Source organism: Aquarana catesbeiana, linkage group LG01 (genome assembly GCF_042186555.1).
Source record: "Aquarana catesbeiana isolate 2022-GZ linkage group LG01, ASM4218655v1, whole genome shotgun sequence".
Taxonomy (NCBI): domain Eukaryota; kingdom Metazoa; phylum Chordata; class Amphibia; order Anura; family Ranidae; genus Aquarana; species Aquarana catesbeiana.
In genome coordinates, this window is record NC_133324.1 from 553,404,889 (window position 1) to 553,421,604 (window position 16,716).

General features: G+C 39.6%; 1 protein-coding gene and 1 long non-coding RNA gene across 4 annotated transcripts in view; one reads left to right on the top strand and one right to left on the bottom strand.

The window, feature by feature from the left end:
* Positions 1-16,716, top strand: part of SSBP4 (single stranded DNA binding protein 4) — a 735,140-nt gene that overhangs the window by 307,798 nt on the left and 410,626 nt on the right. The gene's annotated exons all lie outside the window — the stretch shown is intronic.
* Positions 9,444-16,716, bottom strand: part of LOC141105676 (uncharacterized) — a 78,162-nt gene continuing 70,889 nt past the window's right edge. The window contains exon 3 of the long non-coding RNA XR_012235627.1: positions 9,444-9,948. This is a non-coding gene — a long non-coding RNA (uncharacterized lncRNA). The remainder of the gene's footprint in view (positions 9,949-16,716) is intronic.

Genomic DNA, 16,716 nt, shown 5'->3' on the forward strand with positions numbered 1-16,716 from the left:
TTAGCACCAAACTTTTTTATGCAATTTTAGTGGTTGTTTTTTTTCTTTTTTTAACAAATTATGCTTGAGTTCTCTGAATTACAGTGATGGGGCATATTTTCTGCTATCTGCTACCCTGCCTATGTGCACAGATCTATACACCCAAAAATCCATTTAAAGGATAAGTTCACATGTACTACAGTGATAACAGTGATAAGTGTAGTACATGTGATAAGTTTGGAAACATGTTACATGTTCCACCCAATTTTAGGGTGGAACATGTAACATGTTCCCGAAGCTGTAGCCCCCGCCCGCTGCTAGTACGGGGAGAAGTTCCCCGTACTAGCTGTCAGTTTTTGAAAGCAGCGTGGCCATCACATCATTCATAGACACAGCTCTGTGTATGAATAAACTACAAGTCCCAATATGACAAGTTCTCAATGAACTACCATGGTGCTGAGAAGCTGGTAGTTCATTGCATCTTCCTGTCAGCGAGTATTGGCTTACCCGTACGAGATGTACGGGTAAGCAGATACACTGACAGTGTGGAGGAGACCAGCATGGCATCAGTGATCATCTGATTGCTGGTGCAATGCTTTACAGGCTCCTAATACAAAAAATAATGAATTCACTTTTTTTATTTTAATTTATTATTTTTTGTACAAAGGTGAACTTATCCTTTAAGGACCAATATCTGTTCACAACAACTGACTGATAGCTAGCACTTCAGTTAGGTATTTTCCTCTTTTTTTTTCTAGAATATTACTTTAAGTTAAGAAATTGTTGCTGACAGTGTTGTTACATCCTTTGCAAAGAAAAGTAAAACCACTGCAAACCCTTTGCTATATCATACTATACCCTTTTATAAAGCATCAGAGCTATAGCCCTTAGGCATGACTTGGTAAAAATTGGTTAGCAAAAGGACAGTACGTGAATTTGACCAGGTAGAATAGGCTTAAATGTGAAGACAGAAATTCATGTATCATATCAGAAACCCTGAAGAAAAAAAATTACCATCAACTGGGTAGTTTTATGAGCAGGCTTAATAGGGAAAAGGATTAGACTCAAGGTAATTGCTTTACTACTTTGTTACTTGTTGCTTTGTTAATAAAACCATACTTTCCCACAGTCACAAAAGAGGACTAGCAGCAAGGTAATAGTTTGCCATATCCATGAAGCATAGAACAAACAGTATAGTAATATCTATCACTCCTTGTGGGATACACTGATGAAAACAAGGTGGAACCTTGGATTTTGCACTTGGGGCGTTGGACAAATTAGCCGCTGACACTACTTTTTTCAAGACAACAAGCACAAGCAGTGAGAAAGGAGCCAAATGAGACAGAAGGCACAGAGATTCCCCACTCTGTTCTAGCTCTTTTTGGATTTTAAGGGGGTCAATTGATTTTCTGGCAAAGGGAAGAAAGAGAAAAAAGGAGGCAGGGTAGTGCCATGAGGCATACATATTGGAAACAGCAACATAAAGAATAACAGAGAAAAGCGTGCAGCCTTTCCTTAGTTAAACATATATCAGTGTATTGATTGTATCAGTAACATCAGCAGTGGGTCAGTCACAAAATCCTTCCTTCTGCGATAAAGGCCCTCTCTGACATGACATGTGCAGCAGGCAGGCTGGTACCCCAAGCACATATTGGGTCACCTCCAGCCAGTTGTTAACCCTTGACACCCATTAGCCCGTTCTTTTATTTACAGCTTTGTCCTACCTGCCTGTGTGTGCTGGCCAGGGGAGGACCGCCTTATGAAGAAAAATTGGAAATAGAATAAAAATGAAAAGTATAAAAAAAGTAAATCTGTTAATAATGTTTAACCAAAAATACATAAAAACAGTGATGGCGATGGGAAAAAGTCAACATGGGCCTTCTTCACACCCACGCAGCTCACAAATGGTTCCATGTTGCTCCTAGGTTTTTGTGCTGTCTGAAAGTGTCTTAGAATATCTGCATCAGCCCTTGAAAAGATTTAGGCAGCATTGGTTGAGTTACTCCCTGCAGCCATATCTCGCCCCTATAATTTTGAAAAACTCTGAAAAGTGTCACTGAGGTAGCTGTCACCACTTCTGCTTCTCCTTTCAGGAATCAGAGGATTGGAGGCAGGTTAGTCATCAGAGGCCAACCAGTGCCACCAGTTGGAAATGTGGCAAGAAGGATCTTATACACCACCTCCTCATTTGGGCTCCCTTTTGGATGGTGGGAGCCGGTCAGCCCGTCCTGGCTCTGAAGGGATCCTGACAATAATGTTGTTATCCACCCTGATGCCGGACTGGTAGCTGGCTTAGCCTCTCAGCATGACACTGAGAGCCTGAGCCAGCTGCCCCCACCTCCTCCACAGCCTGGTGCTCCAATGATCCAGTGAGTGCTGAAAAGGCAGAACAGAGAGCTAGTGATTGCCAGTCACTGCTCTCCACACACTGAAAACCGAGAACTGAGTAATCAGCAATCATGTCACCCAGTCTTAGAGCTGGTGGGGGACAACTGCAGTATCAGACCAATGCTGTAGCCAAATAGGTGGGTATGTATTTTTTTTTATATCCCACAATTTTAATTGGATGCTTAAGAATGAAATATGGTATATTATATATTCAGTTGTGTGTATAATTACTGATTTGTGCATTGGAAATTCATATAAAGCCATATTATTTTTTTTAACAAGAACTTTCCCTAAGATTGTCTGCTGCTGACATAAATAAACATATAAAAAGGCATTCTCCAGCATAATAAAGTGAAAGAAAGTTATGACATTCAGTGTAAGGCTTTATACGCCAAATAAATATACTTCCTACAGCTCCCCAGCACTTATTGCAGAAGCTTTGTATTGATCTAGATGGATCAGTAAGACAACTGCTAAGTGAAGCATTGCATGGGCCTGCTTGTGTTTTAAAATTGCCATGAGACCATCATTTTCCATTCCACCTAGGCAGTGCCTGCAGTATATTCCCTTATCTAAGGAAACTAGTCTGGGGTGGACTTCAAGAGCAGAGTATATTGTACATTATGAAATGGGGCACTAAAATGTCTATAGAAATGGCTGCTGCATCACAGAATACTGTTGGCAGCTCCAATTTGCTGTGAAGTTATTCATTAGCTTTCTTTACAACTGAAACACTGTGGTTTACTTAATAGTAAGGAGAACACAATGTAATTACAACACAGAATATTCACTAATTTTCCTGTCTCCACTAAGCACAATACTTTCTTAAGTCCATTGAGACAAACTCGGAGTACAGCTTGTTTTTTTTTCGTGTAAGTTTTTGTACAGTTCTTTTTCATATAAATTTTTGTACAGTTCCTGGACCAATCAGATTTAATAAACATACCGAGACAAGTCATTGCTACTGGTTACTAATTTTGAAACAAATTGCCTTTCTTTATCTATGCTTCTGCTCAGTGAATATGGAAAACCCTTGTGCCATTTTGTGACCTACATGGCTCATTGTTTACACGTAAAGCCACAAGGGACTTTGGCATTGCCACAGCAGCAGGTGGCAGTACTGAACTGATAAATCGAATACGGTTCACCTTGCTATTGTATAGTGCATTATTTGTCTTATTAATTACTTAAAAAATTGTGATATTTCCTCATAAATATATATTCACCCTTAGGAAATGTATAACCATTTTTTTTTTTTTTAAAACAAAGTCAATAAATAAATGTTACAAAATAAATAACATTTCCTCTGTCACTTGGGCTTTGCACTGAAAGATGAAAAATAGGATTCCATCTGCTGCGGTAGACCGGCAACTCCAAGGTTAAATGAATTCCCTGCCAGCACTATCCTCACCAGGCAGTGACATGTAGAATAGATGTGACCTATTTTTATACTCATGATGGTACTGGAGGGCTAATCCCCCAAGGACCCCTCCTTCCCTGGTATGGCTGTTCTCTCTCCTGCTACACCTCCCTCCCGTAGCCTTTCCTCTTGCAGCACAAAATAAATCTATGCATTGTTCTGCATTTCGTTTGTTGTCACTTATTCCTGATTTCCCATTTATGAAATTGTTTTCTTATTTTACATCTTATTTGAAGGAAGATATTAAACATTTTACAGCTAAAACTTTGCCCAGGAACTGTTTTATAAGTTGCTGCTGTAACTTCATTGCTTTGTTTTTTAGTTATTAGGCTGCTTTGTCCAGGTACTGCCAAATGTCTGCACATTGCATATTATACAGAGTGAAATACTAGTGCCATCTGCATATTTTCATTATGCCAATAACAAAGTATAAATTAAATATGCAGTATAAAATGTTAATATCAACAATGAGGTAGTTTGATAAAATAAAAAATGAAATCTTTATATCTTACCATAGTTTGCAGGAGGATGGGTGAAATTGGGGTTGTATATTGAACAGCAAACACTAAATATTTACTGATTATTTATACAAATATACATTTTATGGATGTATATACCGTAGTTTAGGACAATGTATTTTGGCCAGGTTAGGTTATTAGCTATTGTCCTAATCACAAGGAATATATTTTTCTTAATATTATATGAGTAAGATCATGCATTAATTATTTTTAGTTTAATACTGTTTTGCAGGATGTAGCTTTGACAAGGAAGTAGCACATAGGTGTACTAGTCAGAAATGTATGCTGGCACTCTACTTCTAGATATACTCCTGTTCAGTTGTGTGAATATTCACAAACCATGCATGCAATCCCTTCTTGTTGTTATGGCTAAAGTACCAGTGATAGCTTTGGTAACAAAGAACGATTTGAGTTCTACTAAGACTGGTTCTCAGCTATTAGCATTTTAGCATTGCTTGCATCTGCCCCTTTGGTCATTTCTGTATAGTGGACATCGGTACCGGGCTGTTTTTGTAGATCTAAGGATTTTATTTTTTCAGAAGGGGTAAATGTAGTGGACATGGTTTTTTCTCAACCTATGTAAATATGTCCCTTGATAAAAAAAATGTTAAGGGAAAGAAATAATGCACCCATACATAGAGTAGAGTAATATCCAAGCCCTTACCATACAGTAGTTAAGACTTTACTTTAGAGTATATTTTGTTGACATAAATTTTAGCCTCTTTTCTCTTTAACTGAATTTCCCTACCTGAGTGGTCAGCCATTCTCACAGTGTCCAATCTCTAATTTAGAGAACCTGTAGGAATAAGCAAGAACAAAAGCCAGTATCCAGGCTAATTCAGCTAATTGAGGAAACGGAGACTATTAACCAATTCATTTAGATCAAAGCAAATGAGAACCAAAGTGTCAATTAAGTATAGAGCATATGTAAACAGAGTAACAAATCAGCACATTACTGAAACAATGGAAGGGTGACAGGCAACCCCGTTGTAGCCAAAGATCAGCAAGACACAACAATTGTGCAGGGAATGTGGATGTTCATGTACAATTATAAATTACACATGAAAATAAGGTTTTTAGCACATAAAATCACATGAATATAATTATTCAGTGAAAAGTTCTCCAGTGCCAATTCTTAAAGCAGTCCTCTACTCAAAATCTAAAATTAGGCAAAGAGAGATTTAATAGTACAGTTTGCAATAAGCATATTTTGTTCTAGTTGGTCAGGACTTTGACATCATCATGGGCAATTTCACCACTTCTGCTTCTGGTACCTGGATTACACTGATGTTCTTATCCAAGGACAAGGTCTAGATAATGTTGGCCATATGAACCAAGTAGATTCCATTTTATACTAGTTGTCTTTACTACTGGTTGCAATGTGTTAAGCCAGGTACACACCATTAGTTTTTTTTTTGCGCAACCAAAAAAAAACTGTCAGCTCCGAACGGAGCCGCTGTACTAACCATGCCAGGTTAGTTCTACGATCTCCCTTGCTGAGCTGTTGTGTTCTGACAGGGGTACAGCCCCCCCACCAGAACACTCCAATCAGTGCTATCCGCCATTGGCCGAGAGCGCTGATCGGGAGTCCGACTGAAGCTGGCCAAACTGCCGGCTTCTGTCCGACAGACCGACATACACACAGGCCGAATGTCTGACATTTTTTTTTGAACCAGCCGTTGTCTCCTGACATTCAACCCATGTGTACAGGGCTTTAGTGTATGCATTAGCAATAGAAAGAGGTTACAAATTTATTGTGGAACTTAAGGCAGATTTTATTTAATTTGCAGCAGTCCCTACCCCTAATCATTGTGCCTGTGAGCACACAATCTTGGACCTGATTTGGGTAACCGTCACTATGGGCTATATTGGTGGCACACAATTAAATGCCTCCCCGCTGTGCCGATTGGCTGCAGCCCACGTGCAAGAGAAAAAAAAAACCCACATGATTGGATGATAGAAGTCAGCAGAGCCTGAACTCATTTACTAAGCTCTGAGAAAAATTCTTATGCAAAGTGAAGCGTTCCTTGCAATGAGAACAAGCTATTTACCTCTAGCAAATCAACCTTTAAGAGTGTGTTTGATAGGGAAGCGATTATTACTTTATTTCTGCTTTCTCCAAGCATTCTACATCTTCCTATACTGTGGGGGCCAGTTTCTTCTTAGGGACCCACTTTCTCTTGAAATATGCTCTTGTTAATATTTAAAAGAGAGAAGGCAAGCTACTTTGTTAAATACATAATAAATAAATAACTGTCTACTGAGTGAAACATTATCCAAATTCAAATATAGTAAATATTTTTGCATTGTTTTTCCTATGTTTTAATAATTAGAAGATAGGAAAAGAGAACAACTAACAAAATAAATATCACACAGTACTGAGGTAGTATAAACAATGGAGGAGATTTAACTAAAACTGGTGCAGATAGAATCGGGTGCATCTGTGCCTAGTAACCAATCACTTTCTAACTTCAGCTTGTTCAATTGAGCTAAAGTTAGAAAGTGATTAATTAATAAACTATCAATTGTCAATTAATAAAACTCGGAAGCTGATTGGTTTCTATGCACAGCTGCGCCAGATTCTGTCTGCACCAGTTTTTGTAAATCTCTCTCAATGCATCCATGTTCATGTTCTCGCAACAAAATAGATTGGGCTTTAATAAATTGATTACTATTCTAAAATACATTTTAACAAATGTGGGCCTAGGGCAGTGGTGGTCAACCTGAATGTTACAGAAGGCCTCAAGTGCGACCCTAGACAAATGGTGGCACTTCTGCTCTCAGCCTCATTTCTGGTATAAACCAACAATCAGTCCATGTGCCAAGGAGTTGTCCACACTGCTGTAGGAGCTAGAATTCAATCTTTCTGCAGCTGACAATACCTGGTGAGTATTGTTGGTGAGAAACAAAGGGACAGCACACAAAGGTGTATAAATGTATGTAAAACAATGATTTTAAGTATGCCATCATTGTTTTATATACGTCTATGCGCCATTTCTGGTGGAAAATTCATTATGAAAATCAAAGCTAATAAATTGTAGGCAATTGGCAATTGGGCTAGCAGTATTTAAACATTCATTTATTGAGTTTTAGATTATACCCAACTGGATTACAGGCTTTTTTAAAATATTTGTCTGAAGTTCAAAATTAAGAGAGAATGGTTACTGTATAAGTCAAAGACTGTTTTTCTGGATCACTTTACACCTTTATAATTCAATTTTAACTAGATGATCAATTATTCATAGATTTCGAGGAACTGACTTACTTTTGAAACCAAGTCACTCTGTCCCTCATTTGTCCCTGTTCTTGGCCTTGTGTACAGACAATAATGAATAAATAAATAAATAAATAAATAAATAAATAAATAAATAAATAAATAATGAGATAATTTAGCTGCCAAATCTGTTATTTTGCTAAATACAACCTTTCAATTATTGCATCTGGTATTTTCAAAAAATAGTATAAAGAAAGATTAGTGGCGGAAAAACCCAATAATTAATTAGTTTCAACATATGTCATGGGGTGTGTCCTTTGCCTATGTGCTTAGCACTATAATGCACCCCACTTTCTCATCTTAGAATGTTAGGGGATTTAGACAATTTTTCTAATGATCTTCCTTACTTTAACCTGTGCATGTATGTAGATAATGAAGGAGTTGTAACAACATTCTTTTTTTACCAGCTGATTAGCAAGCATATCAAAAATCCTAACATGCCTTTAGCAAATGTTACCTATATTTATGTAGAGAAACATGCAATGAGCTGATGCAGCGTGCATGCATTGTGCCCATGTTTGCATGTTTTAAATGTTTACACTTTATGGCTATTTGGTGTTCTCAGCAAATAAAGAAATGCACCTTTTAAATGTTTGCATGTAAAATTATCTTCGGAATGTGCTTGTTCTGTTCTTCACCAATATGATATTGTGTATTGCAGTGTGAAATCAATTACCTCTCTGTGTAAGCACACACAAGCTCAGCTTCTTTACCAAGTCAAGATTTTCAGGTCATAAGTTGCAATGAACCAGGCTGGGATGACTTCTTATTGCCAAGAAGTAAAAATGCAAATATCTTTCCTAGGAACACACGCATCAATATTTGCAATTTTTTTTAAAAGATCTAATAAAAATTCATCTATTTTTATAAACAGTAAAACATAAAATGGGAGCAAAATGGAGTTGGGGGTAATAGAGGTAGATATTGTTTGGTTACTATAGGCATCATATTTTGTTCGCATTTTATTTTTTTTCCATAATGTATTAAAAGGCCTTTGATCAAATTTGTGTTTTCTATAATTTTGGTCACCATATTTTTTTCTGTTTGTTTTGATCTTAATTAGATGAAATTTTTATTGAAAAAAATCAAGAAAAGCGATTAATTATTATTTTACCCAAAAATATAATTGAATGGTAAGTAAATATTTGATACACCTTACTAAAAAATCCAAAGACGAAGGACTTTTTTTGCAAATTTGTTATTATTGTTATTATTATTATTATTATTAATAATAATATTCCTATTGCACTGAGGCTCAAAGCACTTATCAAATTGATGTTGGGGCTGTATCTTAGGTTGTAATTCTTACTTAATTATTATTTACATTTTAAAGTATGTTTGGTGGAGGGAGTGGAGGAGAAGAAGCTTATAGAGTACACCATGACATTAATGATAACATACAGAAATTAATGTAATCTCGTATATATTCCCTAAAATCCAGAGCTCACTTATCATTGCCTGAGTTGCATTCTGTTACTTTAAAACCTTGGTAAGTACTTTGGGTGTATTGAAAGGTAGGGATGGCGGAAGGAGGGGACAAAACCATTTTTGGCCTGTTTGATTAGTTTAAAGTGGTGTTGAACCCAAAATCAAAAATATACTGTATTATATTGCAGCTTACCAATCTTTTTTTTTTTGGTTGAAAAGGTATACTTTATTTTGCATAATAAAATGTACAAAAAACAAAACACTTAATTGGGGTGCATTCTATCATGTACTGCAATGTAGCTCATAAATACACTACATAAAAATACAGTTTCAATCATACAAATAAATACATTCACCCTGTGGTATGATGCCTAACGTGTTGCTCAGAGTAAGAATACCCCGAAACATCATGTCATCCATGACGCCGCTTACCCCGAAAACATTTAATAGAAAAGCATGTTACTGTACACATTACTTGTATCAAAGCATGCATTGTTTCAAACGCAGGCCTGGGCGAGGTGCTGCAACACAGGGAGATTCTTGCTGCGGAGTCCCACTGTTTTCCCTTCGATGGTAAGTTTCCTGAGGCTCCATAGTCCAAACCCTTGCCTCATCTTTAACAGTCTCTGCTCCCAAGACGTCAGGGCTGCCCCCTAAGCTCCAAACCAGACCACAAGAATTTTGATGAAGTCCGACTTGATGCTGAACAAAGCCAGGAACCACTTTCCGAAGAGCATGGCCTCTGACTTCCCGCAGTTGACCTTTGCCCCTGTAGCTTTGCCGAAGTCCTCACAGGTCTGGACGAGCAGGTTGATGGAGCGCTAATCAGCACAGGACATTGTGCAGCTTATCAATCAGAAGATGTGGTGGCTACATCAGTTTTATTTTCTTTGGCTTTTTTCCTCTGTTATTATCTGGTGATCTGGCCAGTAACATATCACCTGTATTAGAGACACAAATTTGAAGAAATGAGCATAGGAGACACAGCAGACCACAGCATTGTCAGTCTGGGGGGGTAGTGTTAAATGTATTAGCAGATATAGAACCACTTACAAATTGGAGCCAAAGTCAAGCTCACACTTTATAAGCAGTTACAGCAAACAGTTGTTTTTTCTTTTGGGAGAAAGGTTTTGCATGAATGAATAGAAGCTGATCATTTCAATCACAAGGGAAGAGAGGGAGTGCACCTTCTAAGTGTAGCAAAACAGCACATTTACTGGTTAAAAACAAATGGCCACATTTATGTATAAAAAAGACTCGCGCTTTGTATAGAAGTCACTGGAATCTGTGTAGGGTGTCTGTCTCCCCACTGGTAGTATCAGTGTGAAAGACCTGGTGCTAGTCTCTTTTAGGGATGAGCTTCGAGTTTGAGTCGAACTCATATTCGACTCGAACATTGGCTGTTCGCCAGTTTGCCGAACAGCGAACAATTTGGGGTGTTCGCGGCAAATTCGACAGCCGCAGAACACCCTTTAAAAGTCTATGGGAGAAATCAAAAGTGCTAATTTTAAAGGCTTATATGCATGGTATTGTCATAAAAAGTGTTTGGGGACCTGGGTCCTGCCCCAGGGGACATGGATCAATGCAAAAAAAGTTTTAAAAACGGCTGTTTTTTCCGGAGCAGTGATTTTAATAATGCTTTAAGTGAAACAATAAAAGTGTAATATTCCTTTAAATTTCGTACCTGGGGGGTGTCTATAGCAGTGTTTCTCAACTCCAGTCCTCAAGGCGCCCCAACAGGTCATGTTTTCAGGATTTCCCTCAGACCAAACAGCTGTGGTAATTACTAAGGCAGTGAAACTGATCAAATCACCTGTGCAAAATAATGGCAAGCCTGAAAACATGACCTGTTGTGGCACCTTGAGGACTGGAGTTGAGAAACACTGGTCTATAGTATGCCTGTAAAGGGGCACATGTTTCCCGTGTTTAGAACAGTCTGACAAAATGACATTTCAAAGGAAAAAAATGACGTGGGGGGGGTCCCCCTAAATTCCATACCAGGCCCTTCAGGTCTGGTATGGATATTAAGGGGAACCCCGGCCAAAATTTAAAAAAAAAATGGCGTGGGGTCCCCCTCAAAATCTATACCAGACCCTTCAGGTCTGGTATGGGTTTTAAGGGGGACCCCGTGCCAAAATAAAAGAAAAATGGCGTGGTGTCCCCCCAATAATACATACCAGACCCTTATCCGAGCACGCAACCTGGCAGGCCGCAGGAAAAGAGGGGGGACAAGAGAGCATCCCCCTCCTGAACCGTACCAGGCCACATGCCCTCAACATTGGGAGGGTGCTTTGGGGTAGCCCCCAAAACACCTTGTCCCCATGTTGATGGGGAAAAGGGCCTCATCCCCACAACCCTTGCCCGGTGGTTGTGGGGGTCTGCGGGGGGGGCTTCTCGGAATCTGGAAGCCCCCTTTAACAAGGGGACCCCCAGATCCCGACCCTCCCCCCCTGTGTGAAATGGTACCCCTAACATTTCACAAAAAAAGTGTCAAAAATGTTAAAAATCACAAGAGACAGTTTTTGACAATTCCTTTATTTATCCTTTATGCTTCTTCTTTCTTCTATCTTCGGTTTCTTCCTCCATCTTCTTCTTCTTCTGGTTCTTCTGGTTCTCCATCCAGTGTTCTCGTCTGGCATCTTCCTCCACGGCGTCTTCTTCCCTTCCTCGGGCCGCTCCGCATCCATGATGGCATGGAGGGAGGCTCCCACTGTGTTGCGCTTCTCCTCTTCTGACGGTTCTTAAATAATGGGGGGGTGACCCCTCCCCCCTTTGATGTCACGGGGAATGCCACAGGGAAGTCCCCGTCAAGTCCCCGTGTGTCAGAGGGAGGCGGGGTCACCGGGTGGCCCCGCCCCCCGTTATTTAAGAACCGTCAGAAGAGGAGAAGCGTCACACAGCAGGAGCCTCCCTCCATGCCATCATGGATGCGGAGCAGCCTGAGGAGAAGAAGGGAAGAAGACGCCGTGGAGGAAGATGCCGGACGAGAACACCGGAGGAAGAACCAGAAGAACCAGAAGAAGAAGATGGAGGAAGAAACCAAAGGAAGATAGAAGATAGAAGAAAGAAGATAGAAGAAAGAAGAAAGAAGAAGCATTTAAATAAAGGAATTGTCAAAAACTGTCTCTTGTCATTTTTAACATTTTTGAAAGTTTTTTTGTGAAATGGTAGGGGTACTTTTGTACCCCCTTACCATTTCACACAGGAGGGGAGGGCCGGGATCTGGGGGTCCCCTTGTTAAAGGGGGCTTCCAGATTCCGATAAGCCCCCCGCCCGCAGACCCCCACAACCACCGGGCAAGGGTTGTGGGGATGAGGCCCTTGTCCCCATCAACATGGGGACAAGGTGTTTTGGGGGCTACCCCAAAGCACCCTCCCAATGTTGAGGGCATGTGGCCTGGTACGGTTCAGGAGGGGGGGCGCTCTCTCGTCACCCCTCTTTTCCTGCGGCCTGCCAGGTTGCGTGCTCAGATAAGGGTCTGGTATGGATTTTTGGGGGGACCCCACGCCATTTTTTTTTTAAATTTTGGCGCGGGGTTCCCCTTAAAATCCATACCAGACCTGAAGGGCCTAGTATGGAATTTGGGGGGACCCCCCACGTCATTTTTTTTTTAATTTTGTTCGGGGTTCCCCTGTGGGGAATTCCCATGCCGTTTTTATCAATTAACTTTTATGTGTATTGTCGGACCGGCAAGTCATTAATAGCCGCGAGTAGTTTTAAATGACTTTTTTCCTTTGAAATGTCATTTTGCTGTCAGACTGTTCTAAACAGGGAAAGCATGCGCTACCTTTACAGGCATACTATAGACACCCCCCAGGTACGATATTTAAAGGAATATTACACTTTCATTGTTTCACTTTAAGCATTATTAAAATCACTGCTCCCGAAAAAACAGCCGTTTTTAAAACTTTTTTTTGCATTGATCCATGTCCCCTGGGGCAGGACCCAGGTCCCCAAACACTTTTTATGACAATAACTTGCATATAAGCCTTTAAAATTAGCACTTTTGATTATTCATGTTCGTGTCCCATAGACTTTAACGGTGTTCGCGTGTTCGAACAAATTTTTTGCCTGTTCGCAAGTTCTTGTGCGAACCGAACAGGGGGGTGTTCGGCTCATCCCTAGTCTCTTTGCTTCGGGCGGAAGTGACGCAACAGTTGCAGGGCTTGACTACATGTTTCAAAGCATGCACATTCCTTTGTCCTTTGCCCTAGGGGGTTCCTATCTTTCTGAGTGTGCCATCCATTTTCTTCAATCATTTTAAACACTCCTGCCAGTATTAGGTGGTTTGTCCCATTCATGTAAACTGATATATTCTGCTGGAGAGTTAGTGCTGTGAAAAACAAAAGACTTCCTGGCTATATCACCAGATGAAAATAGAAGAAAGAAAGTCTAAAAAAGAAAACTGATACAGTCATCATATCTATGAAATAGTAATTTGCAATATAATAAATGTTTGCTTTTGGCTTTAATACTGCTTTAAAGTGGTATTAAACCCAAAACCAAAATGTAACAGTGGCTGTATTAGTTTTCTTTTTTTTTAGGCTTTTTGGCATCTGTTTTCAACTGGTGATCTGGCCAGTAACACACCTCTTTTATTACAGTGCCCCCACTTTGCATGAATAAACACAGGGGGCAAATGTGGACTCCAGCATTGTCAGTTTTGGGGAGGGGAGTGTTCGGTGTACTAGCAGATTTAAATACACTAACATTCAATCTACCCTCCAGCTAATACTTTATAATCACTTACAGCAAACTGTTTTTTTCTTTTGGGACAAATGTTTTACATAAATAAATAAAAGCTGATCATTTTAAGCACCCCCGTCAGTTGTAAATGGTTTGTTCCATCCCTGTAACTGCAAGGGAGCTTTTCTTTTGAAAAACAACAAGAAAGAAATCTTAAAAAGGAAACTAATACAGCCATCACATCTAAGATGTGGTAAGTCGCAGTATAATAAATGTTTGCTTTTGGGTTTAATACTGCTTGAACCTGAATTCAGCCATATTCTCTGGTCGATTTTTCTCGATTTAATTGAATAAGATTGAGTGACAGGGTGGACAATAAATTGGACTGTAATACATCTAGGCTACCTACATTTTTTATTATATTTTCCCAGACATTCATGAAAATACAATCCCCTACCAATCTTTGTTAGTGCTTTAAAAACCTTGTTTCTATGCATAGTTTTATATTATAATTGTATTTTGATGTAGTCATATTGGCTCAATGCATAAGCAAATTTGTATTCCTCTTTAGTACTGTTACACAGTGGTTGTACTATAGGTTGCCTCTTTTTCATGTATGTTGTTAAGACAATCCTGTTTTACATATTGTTGAAATGGTCTTATTCAATGAAATTATTTTGGGTTGTAGAGCACATTGAGCCTGAGATTCTGAGATGAAGGTGTTGTTACCTCACCACAACCACAGGACAAGCCAAGCTTTTAAAGTGGAACTCCAGAAAAAAAAGATTTTTTAGTAAACAGCACAATTGAAATACAATGTAATTTACTACTAATGATTAGCGTCCTATTTCTGGAAGGTTGCTTCTTAATCCTTGTACACAAGGGCAGAATCTCAGGAAACATTTGCAGGCTTAAGAAATAATGGCCGACATTCTGCGTCAGTTTGTCCAACATAACCAGCAGCCGACCGACTCCCGATCAGCACTCTCAGCCAATGGCAGAGAGCGCTGATCGGAGTGTTCTCGTGGGGAGGGGCCACCGCCTGTCAGAACACAACAGCTCAGTGGGTAAGATCGCTGAACTAACCTCGCATGGTTAGTAAAGTATCTTCGACCAGAGCTGTAGTGTGTACCCAGCATTAGTGTAAAAATTACAGTAATAATAATACCACATACTACACACAGCGTTCTCTTCTCTCTGTGTCATGCTCAATGGTTTAGGCTATTGCAATCTGCAGGGATCATGTTATTCACTCTCCCCTGCCTGCCTCTCAGCCATCACAAAAAGCCTTGCATTATTTTCCCTTGCCCATTCATAGAATAATTTTTGTGAATTAATGAGGGAAGTGGAAGGAGGGAGTACTTGAGTCGATTCCCATAATGTACTATAGCCAGAACTGTCAGTTGCAGCCCTGGAAGAAAAATAATGTGTGTGTGCAGTATCTGGCAAGATAGAAACTGTCATTTTTATAGTAAGCATCAGTTATCCAGACATACTATACTAGTCATTAGAGGTAACTTTTTTCAATTGTGCTGTTTACAAAAAATATTTTTTTTCCTGGATTTCCACTTTACCTAGTATTTTTTAGCTTAAAGTGGTTGTAAACCTCAGTCATGGAATCTGAGCAACGCATATATATCTGCAGTATTTATCTTTCTCCAAAGCTCTAAGTGTCGTTTCTTTCTGGTGCTTCATTGCTCTAAGTCACGGGCAGCTTTGCCTCCTTCCTGCGTCTCCTGCTCCTCTGCTCGGGCTTCACAGCGGCTTCCACCGCTGTGGCTTTCCTCCTCTTTCCCTTGGTCCAGTGGCCAATACGATTGCTTCTCTTCTCGGCCAATCAGGTCTCATCTGCTTCCTAATTGGCCAGGAGGAGAATCAGGAAGACAACAGTGAATATTAATTTGCTTTTGTCACACAACTGGGTGGGCTCAGGGCGCAGTGCTCTATGCTCGAGACCACCCTTTTTTGAAGCCTTTTTTGAGAGTCTGGCTCTAATCGCGTGCTTCTAAAAAAAAAAACCCATTGGAAGCCATGCATACGGTGCTCTGCATGTATATTAGGGGTGGGGCTCATGGATTAAGGGGGCGGCGCCCCTAATGGCCGGTCCACCACTGGTAGGCTTGCTTACATTGGTCCAAGCTGGACTGATGTAACTATGCAAAAATTACCATACCTAAAATTCTAATTTAAAAGTACTTTGGTATTCAGAAAACTGTGTACTTGTCTTAAAGTCCATCTACAAAAGCAGTCATGCCCCAACTCCTGAAGTTCATATTACTGCCATTGTAGTGATAGCACTTGCAGTGAGGTCTAATTGTCTCAGCACTAGTCTATAACCCAGGAGGCAGTAAATGGTCACTTCCATAAAGTCTTCTGAAAAAGATTTTTATTTCTCTGGTAGATGCTTTAGCATACATGACTGAGAGGATGTTTCACAGCCACCATGGGTGCAATAACACATGTAGCAATTTTGTCTCAAAGATATTAGAATGTAAAATGTATTAAACTTCAGCTATATTATGCTCATAACACTGGAGTTTGATATATAGATATGGATGCCAGAAAGTATCTAAACAATAATTCTAGATTTTCCATAACTATATTGTTTTACTAAGTCAAATATTTAATTAGAAAGCTGTATTGTAGTTTACAATTTACTAGCAATTGTTAGTAGGCAATACCACAAATTACAGGGATATAGCCACACATTACAGGGTTCCATTGATTGCACTGAAAACTGTGATAGCATCTATCAAGCAAGGAAACAGCAAAGCAGTCAGCAGGTGTGGTTGCTGCTAAGTGAGGTCATTGGGGGCAGAATGAGTTTGTCAAGCATATAATGCAAATAATATTATACTTACCAACCTTTTAAGGCCATAAACAATTTTAGAACCAAAACGTAAGCATTAGCCATCACCTGTTGTCATTAAGCAGTCACATTCAAAGTTTTCTACAACACAAAGGCATGCCAAACATTATACATTTTTTTCATTCAACCAGGGGATTGAAAGAAAAACAATGTG